The 7,542-nt window shown below is 62.3% G+C and overlaps 1 protein-coding gene across 1 annotated transcript in view; it reads left to right on the forward strand.

Annotated features, from left to right (window-relative positions):
* The window catches only part of LOC142048798 (uncharacterized), a 412,363-nt gene that overhangs the window by 296,501 nt on the left and 108,320 nt on the right, over nt 1-7,542 (forward strand). The gene's annotated exons all lie outside the window — the stretch shown is intronic.

Below are 7,542 nucleotides of genomic sequence, written 5' to 3' on the forward strand. Positions count from 1 at the left end.
GGGACCCACCGCAAACAGGAGTGTGGAGGAAAGCCATGAATGCCATCGCTGAGTTGAGGTACCTGCCCATGCCTCCTGGGGACCCCTGCCCCAGAGGTCCGTCTCTACCTGCACGAGTCCTCGAGGCACCACTCCCAGCACCAGTCTCTGACAGGCCCCGCTCTCTCCCTGCAGCTCAGTGCAGACGGTGCTGGAGGGCAAAGAGCAAAGCCTCCTAGAAGCCTGCTTTTTGAGTGTCTTCTTGCTTCCTCAAAAAGATGATATGAGCAGCCCGTTGGATGCTTTTCTCTACATCAAGGTAAGCGCTGGGTGAGCTACAGGAGCCCCCGGGCCCTCTGCGCTGCCCCCGGGCCACCCTGTGCTGCGATATGACCAGAGATCCAAGGCAATGAAGGGTCTCAGCTTTGCTTTCCCACCCTCATCCCTTCATCCCCTACCCGTGGGCCTGCTGCAGACTCTCTGCCCCGGGTCTCTCCCGGAGAAACACAACGCAGCACGGGAGGCCTCCCTTGGCTCCGGGAGTTCAGAACAAATTCCTGGGGGTGAGAGGGACAGCAGGAAACACTGCCACAGCTCTTTGTCCTCCTTGCAGACCCTGAGAGCCATGGACAAGATGCTAGAGAGGGTGGTGCTCAGCTTTGCTGCCGACAGAGTCAGCGAGGAGCTGCAGAACATCTTTCAGGTCTGGCATGTGCAAAGACGGGGCTTCACAGGGGCTGTTCCTCAGCCTGGGGGGAAGGGACTGTCCACTCTTGCGTGCATGGCCCCCACCCCAGTGCCATGCAGAGACAGCACGCTGCAAGGAGGCTGCCCACCTCCCTGGGGTGACCTGGGGCTGCCCACCAGGCTCTTCCGGAGCACAGTGGCGGCAGAGGGTGACATTTGCCCTCCTGCCTGGCCTCAGTTTGGCCAGCGGCGTTTGTCCCAAGCCTGCAAGCCTGCGAGACTCCTAGGGCAGGAACCCCACTGCAGGCTTTGCTCAACATCACAGGGAAGCCTCAAATGGACTGCGCAAGGGCAGAGTCCTGCCCTGGAGCTCAGCACTGCTGCTTCTGCCGGAGCAGGTGTCTGCTCCCAGGGCACACCAGCAGCTTCTCTCTTCCCAGGTGCTGCTCAACTACACCAAGTCTGAGAGAGAAGTTGTGCGGGAGAGAGCCCTGGGGAGGATTAGGGTGCTGAGCCGTTTGCTGGCTGACCATGACGCACTGGAGGTAGGGAGCCAGGCACCCTCCAGCCAGGCCGTGTCCCCCTCCCCGTGCACCAGAGCAGCCTGCAGCTCTCCCTGCACGGGGCTGCTGCCCACACAGCTGCTCTGGGAGCCACGGCCGGCATGGCCCTGCAAAGCCCTGACGCACCAGGGATCCAGCCCTGGACACACTCTTGGGTTCAGGGGTTTGGCGCCTGCTGCCTGCCCTCTACCCTTCTGCTGTTCTGCCTCCCTCGCCCAGGACTGGAGCCACTTTGGAAGAGACATGTACGCCCCTGATGGCTATGGAGACATCCAGATCCCAATCCTGGGACAGCTGATCGGACGTCTCCTCCTTTTCCGATCTTCCAATGAGGAATCAAGATTTCCAGTTGTTGATGCACTTTCTCAACTCCTTACGTTCATCAAGAAGCAAGAAGGTTATGGGCGGGCTTAATCCGTTCACACACACACACGGCTCCTGATGGGTCTACTTCTCGCCATGACCTCCTTTGCCCCTCACAGCTGCTTCCCATAGCACCCCAGCTGTCATTTTGCTGCAGAAGCTGAATGCTCTCCTGAAGTGCAGGGTCTGCTCTCTGCTGCTCTCCTTCCACCCTCCTTTCAGAACCTTGAACCGTGCTCTTTTGTGGAGCCCACAGCCAAAGCTACTGCTGCCATGTCTTCCCAGTTAATGAAGAGCAGATCCATCTGTGCATCACCCCGGGTGGTCCCTCCAGTGCTTGCAGCAAGAAGCTATTCCTGATGCCCTCCACAAACCTCCCTGACTGCTTGTGTCCTGCCATCTCGCAAGCAGATCTCGCGGCCCTTTGGTTAAGCTGGCTGGCAAAGCTATTGTGTCTTATTGACCCTTTCCTGTTTTCCCCGCTCTTTAGGCAGGGCAATGCTCAAGGATGAAGCACAACACCTCCATTGGGAACCTGAGACAACCTCTCTGCTTTCTTTAGCCACCGCTGGAGACTTCACCATGGTAATGACCTCCCCCCTTGCTGGGACTCTTGCCCGTGGCATCAGCAGGGGACTTGTGTGAGCAAAGGCATCCAGAATCAGTGGGGCTGGTGTGGCCTCACCCTCCCTGGTGAGCAGGTTCCTGCTGTCCCCATGCAGGGACGATGCGAGGGCTGCTCTCCAGTGTCCCAGCAGCAGCTCCAGCCCTCCTTGCCGCCAGCAAGCCCCGCTTCTCTGTAGGGACAGCACACTGTGCCCATGAGTCCAGCCTTCCTCCCTCACCCTGGGGACCCCTCCTCTCATCCTCCCCCGCGCAGTGACTGCAACCCCTGCTGCCAGCTCTGCTGCAGGCGCTGCCGCCAGCACTGCCGGGCATCTCTGGCCAGGGCTGCTCGCACTGCCCCGCGAAGCAGCACCCCCACGGCACTCGGTGTGACATGGCTTCCCTCCCTTCCTTCCTCCCACAGGCCTTTGCAAAATATCTCCAACCTTCAGAGAGGACAGACATCGTCCTTGTGGCCATCGAGGAGATGAGAAGCTCCAGCATCTTTGACAAGGGGGAAGCAAGAAACATGCTGAATGTTTTCATGAGAAACCCTGACTTCTGGCTGGCAGATGTAAGTGGCCTGTGGCTGCATTGCCCTACCCTTCAGCCCTGTCAGGCCTTGCTCCTCCCTCCCTCCCAAGCCCAGGTGTAGGTGTCTCAAGCACCCGAAGCCACCTTAAGCCAGCAGGGAGGGATGGGAAGGGCAGCTGAGGAAATGGCTGCGCTCCACTGGCAGCACCATCCTCCCCTGTGTCCCCTCCAGGTGCCAAAGATCATGAGGTGCCTCCACGAAAACCTGGAAGGCATCAACCGGGAGTCAGAGCAGCGGAGCGTGCTGTCACTGCTTCTCCTGTTGATCGACCGGTACCCCGCGCGAGTGGCCATCAGCCTGGTGAAGTTCTCTCCACCAGGACACAGGTACTGGCCCCAACAGCCATGAGGGCTTGTTCCCTGAGGGGAGAGGGACGCGGAGCCCCTCTGGCTGCCAGACCCAAGGAATGCTGCAGGACACCCCCGAGGAGCAGGGCCCTCCATCCCAGCACACTTTCCAGCCCTGCTGGCTCCGCCAGGCCTGCAGCAGCCAAAGCTGGCCCAGGCAGCCCCGAGCCCTGCCACCACGCTCCTCCCAGCCCCGCGGGGAGCACCCCCTCAGCCCTCTCCTGCTGCCCGGGGCATCCCAAGCAAGGGGCAGGCTCTGCCTCCTGCGGGACCCTCCCAGGTCACGCTGCTGAGGCTGCGGCAGCCCTGCTCACCCAGCGCTCTCGCTTGCAGCACAGGCATGGCCCTGTGGGAGGCGATGCTTTCCATCCCCCAGGCTTTGGAGAACATCCTAAAGGAGCTCCTCAGCAAACTGCAGGGCATGACATTACACAGCCTGTCCACCTCGGCCACAGAGGATGCCTGCATCTCCCCCTTGCTTGTGAGTTACCTGGAAAGACCTTGATCCCCTCCAGCGAGCTTCACAGGCTCTGCCAGTGTCTCACTGCTGTGTTTCCTTCAGCTGATGGCCTCCGGCGAGTTTCCCTCAGAGGATTTTGGTGACCCGACCCACAGCGAGACCTATCGGAGGCACCCAAGCCTGGTGACAATCTCCCTGTTTCTCAGAGGCCTCATTGTGCTGTCACAGAGACCTGACATGGTGAGCAGGGTGTTGTCAAGGGGAGCCATGCTGGCAGCTGGGGGCTGGGGCGCTGGGTAGGGCCGTGGCTCGGCCTTGGCTGGGAGTCAGGGGGTGGGTGAGCGCTCCAGATGCCCACCCTGCCGTGGTGGGGCCTGGTGGCTGCCTGGGGAGCTCTCCAGGCACACAGGGCTACTGAGTCACCTGCCCCTGCGGGCCAGTGCAAAAAGTGGGTGGCTCAGCAGAGGAAAGGGCGTCTTTGCTTTTATGCCCTCCCTGCCCTCTCCTGCTCTCCGGCATCACCATCAGCATGCCCATGCCCACCACCTCCCAGGAGGCTGCCGCAGAGGTGCCTGTGCCACCACCTGCCAGGAAGCTGGGCAGGAGGCTGCTGCTCAGTGACCAGAGCGTTTTTGCCAGGGTGCTCTTTGACCGTTTCACAAAAAGGAAACTCTGTCTTTCATACAGGCGAGAAAAATGCAGGTCCTCCTGCCACACATCATGAAGGTGCTCGATGATGACAGCACGGAAATCAAGAAGGCGGCCCTGCTGGTCTTCAGAAACGTGGTGCCTCACCTGAAGAGGAGGCAGGCCAGCACCTTCGCTCTGGAGCTGGCGGAGAAGCTCCCACCCCTCTTTGACGATGTAAGGCTGATGTGGGAGGCTGAGCCCCGCAGAGGGGCACTGGGCAATGACAGCTGCCCTTCAGCCCAGACCTGCGGGCAGCCCCGCGGGCAGGGCCTTCTGCCCTCCTCGCTCCCCTGGGCTCTCGTGGGATGGCTTCTGGGCGTTGCAGCCCAGCACAGCTTCCCCTGACAGCTTGGTGCCGCCGGGCGGCCCGAGCGCTCTGTGCTAGGGCCCAGCCCGGCCCCTGTGCAAAGCACCTGCAGGCCAAGGGCTGCTCTCAGAGCCCCGAGGGCTCCCCAGCTGCGCCGCCAGGCAGGACCAGAGATTCCCATAGCTCTTGTGTGCAGAGCCTGACCCCAGAGCATCTCCCATCACACCTGCCATGCTCGTGCCCTTGGGCTAATGCTCACAGGGAGCCGGGAGTGGCTCTTTCTCAAGTCCCCCTCTCCTTCTCCCTAACAGGAGTCCAGCGAGACGAGAGAGCTCTCCATCAGCCTCTTCAGAGTCGCCGTGGAGACTGTGGTGGGGAATGGCAAGCGGAGGATGAAGGAGGAAGTGCAAAGATGCCTGCTCCCGCTCTTCTTCCGCTTGCATGATGAGGCGGACACCGTGGCCAAGGTAGAGATTTCAAAGCTGGCCAGTGACACAGGGAAGGGTGTGCTGACCCCTTGGGTTCAGGGGCAAGAGCTGCTGGCAGTCAGACTCTGGCAGTGTGTGTCACCTTGGGGTCCAGCTGCCCGAGGCACTGCGGACAGGGCAGAGCTCCCATCCGTCCCTGCACTGGGCCCACCACTGCCTTCCTCATCCCCCAGTGCCTCTTACTGCAGAGCTGGAAGGGCAGGTGGGATCCCCTCCCACCCACGCTCCCACTGCTCAGCCTTCCTCCAGCACAGCCCATAGGGAGGGTCCCTGCAGACCCAGCGCAAGCATGGGCAGAGAAGCTGCCATGGACATTTCCAACACCTGCCTTGCCTGCTCCAGCAGGGCTCAGCAGCAGCCTGTGGCCCAAGGCGTGAACACGTGCATCCCTACGGGCTTCCCTGCTGCCCCTGCAGGTGTGGAAGGCCAGGGCTTTGAGCCTCAATGGCTGTGCCCAAGAGACCCCCACATGTTTGGGACAGGGTATGTCCTGCCTTCCCAAGGCCAGGATCACCCCAGGAACAAAGCCACGAGGAGGGGGACGCCAGCTCTCCTTCCCCAGGCCGTGGTGCCATCTCCCAGCTTCTGCTGTTCTGCAGGCCTCCAGGGAAGCCCTCCTTGCTGGAGCAGAGCTCCTCAAGTGGAAACAGCTCAGACACCTGGTGCAGACAGAGCAGACGTGGAGGATTGGAGAGTGTTTGGTGAGGACAAGCTGCAGGCCCCAGGGCCCAGGCTGGACGAGGGCTGCCCGCCGTGTCTGGGCTGTGGGCTCTGCACATGTGCCTCACCTGCCCTGCTGCAGCCCAGAGCCCACAGCCGTGAGCCGCAGCCGCCTTCCCTTCCCTGTGCGCAAGAGGAGAGCGCCCTAGGGCTCTTCTCCACGCCCCTCTCCCCTCCCCACACCCTGCAGGAGGGAAGGGTCTCAGCACCCCTGGGGCACCTCTGCCTGTGGCTCTCTCTGCTCCTCAGCCCCACAGGGCCCCTGGCTGGGAGACGGGAATTGGCTGGGGGGGGAAGGGGAACGGGGAGGTGCTGGCAGGAGGGAGTGCTCCAGCCCACTGGGGAGGGACTGTGGCATGCCCATACCCTCTGCTCTCTCCAGCTGGAGCAGGACAGGAGCAGGGCCGAAGGATACTGTCATCAGAGCCTGCCATACCTGAAGGATGCTCAGGCCCCCTTGCGCGAGGCAGCCGTGAGGTTCATCGGTGAGCCACAGCCCCCGCAGTCCCTCTTTGGGCAGCCTGGCCCCAGTCCCCGCCGCTGCACTGGCACCAAGGAGCAGCCCTGCGGCTGCCCGAGCCCCAGCTGCCCCGTGCAGGGCCTTGGCCTCCCTCTCCCACCCCTGCCCACGCAGGTGGCCTTGGTGGCCGCCTCGCTCAGTCCAACCCCACTGAGCTGCTGCTCTTCCCCGGGCTCAGCCCTGATGAGGGGGAGGAGGGCATGCGGCCCAGCCGGCAGGGCGGGGGGCTGCGCTGCTGGGAGCGTGCTGGGGAGCAGGGGGGACTGACAGAGCTCTGTGCCTAGGGCTTGCCGCGCAGCCCCTGAGGGACCAAAGCAAGGAGAAGCTGGCCGAGATGTGCAGCGGTGAGTAGGGGCAGTGCTGTGTTGGCTGGGGCTGGAGGGGCAGGGGGCAGAGCCTGGGCAGGGTGCTGCCATGGCTGGCCCTGCTCCAGGGAAGCGCTTCAGGGCCAGGGGAATGTGTCGGGGCATTTGGGGCATTCCTGTGCAGCAGCAGCAGCCGCTTTCTCCTGGCCAGGGAAAGCGGCAGGTGGGGCTGCCATGGTGTGCAGGGGATGCCTGGAAGCCTCTGCAGAGACAGCCCTTCGTCTCACCTCTCTTTCTGTCACAGCCCTTCAGTCCCTGCAGGAAGACAGCGAACTCTCCATCCGTTCCCTGGCAGCTCAGACCGTCTTCATCCTGAGCTCTCCCAGGGTGCAGCCAAGAGCAAGACGCATCCTGCGAGTGCTGTGCTGCTGGTGCTGCTAAAAGCCAGGCAGAAGAGGTGCAACCTGTCTCAGGAAAATGCCTCTTTCAATAAAGCTGGAGCAACAAAACCCAAACTCCTGGTCTCCCTCATGTGTATCTGACAGGCAGCGAGGGTAGGGCATGGGAAGGGTTGTCAGCTCCAGCCTCCCCATGGGTCTCTGGGCATCACAGCGAGGCCCCAGCAAGCACCTGCTGTTGCTGCTTCGCCACTTCCCCACACCGTGATGGAGTCCGGAGGGTTTGCAAGCACAGTACGAAGGTTCTAAGGGGGCTGGAGGGCAACCGCAGGGGTCCTAGAGGGGCTAGAGGACAAACAGAGTGCCTTGGTCGCCACGACTGCCTCAGAAAGAAAGGGGTCCTCAGGGGCCCAGATGAGCCATGGGAGGCCCTGGGCCATGACAAACCCCTCTGGAGGAGTGCTGAGGGGGTACTGTAGAGTGGAGGGGGCCAGGCCCCAGTCCCGTGGGGTTT

This window comes from Phalacrocorax aristotelis, chromosome 27 (assembly GCF_949628215.1).
Source record: "Phalacrocorax aristotelis chromosome 27, bGulAri2.1, whole genome shotgun sequence".
NCBI classification, from domain to species: Eukaryota; Metazoa; Chordata; class Aves; order Suliformes; family Phalacrocoracidae; genus Phalacrocorax; species Phalacrocorax aristotelis.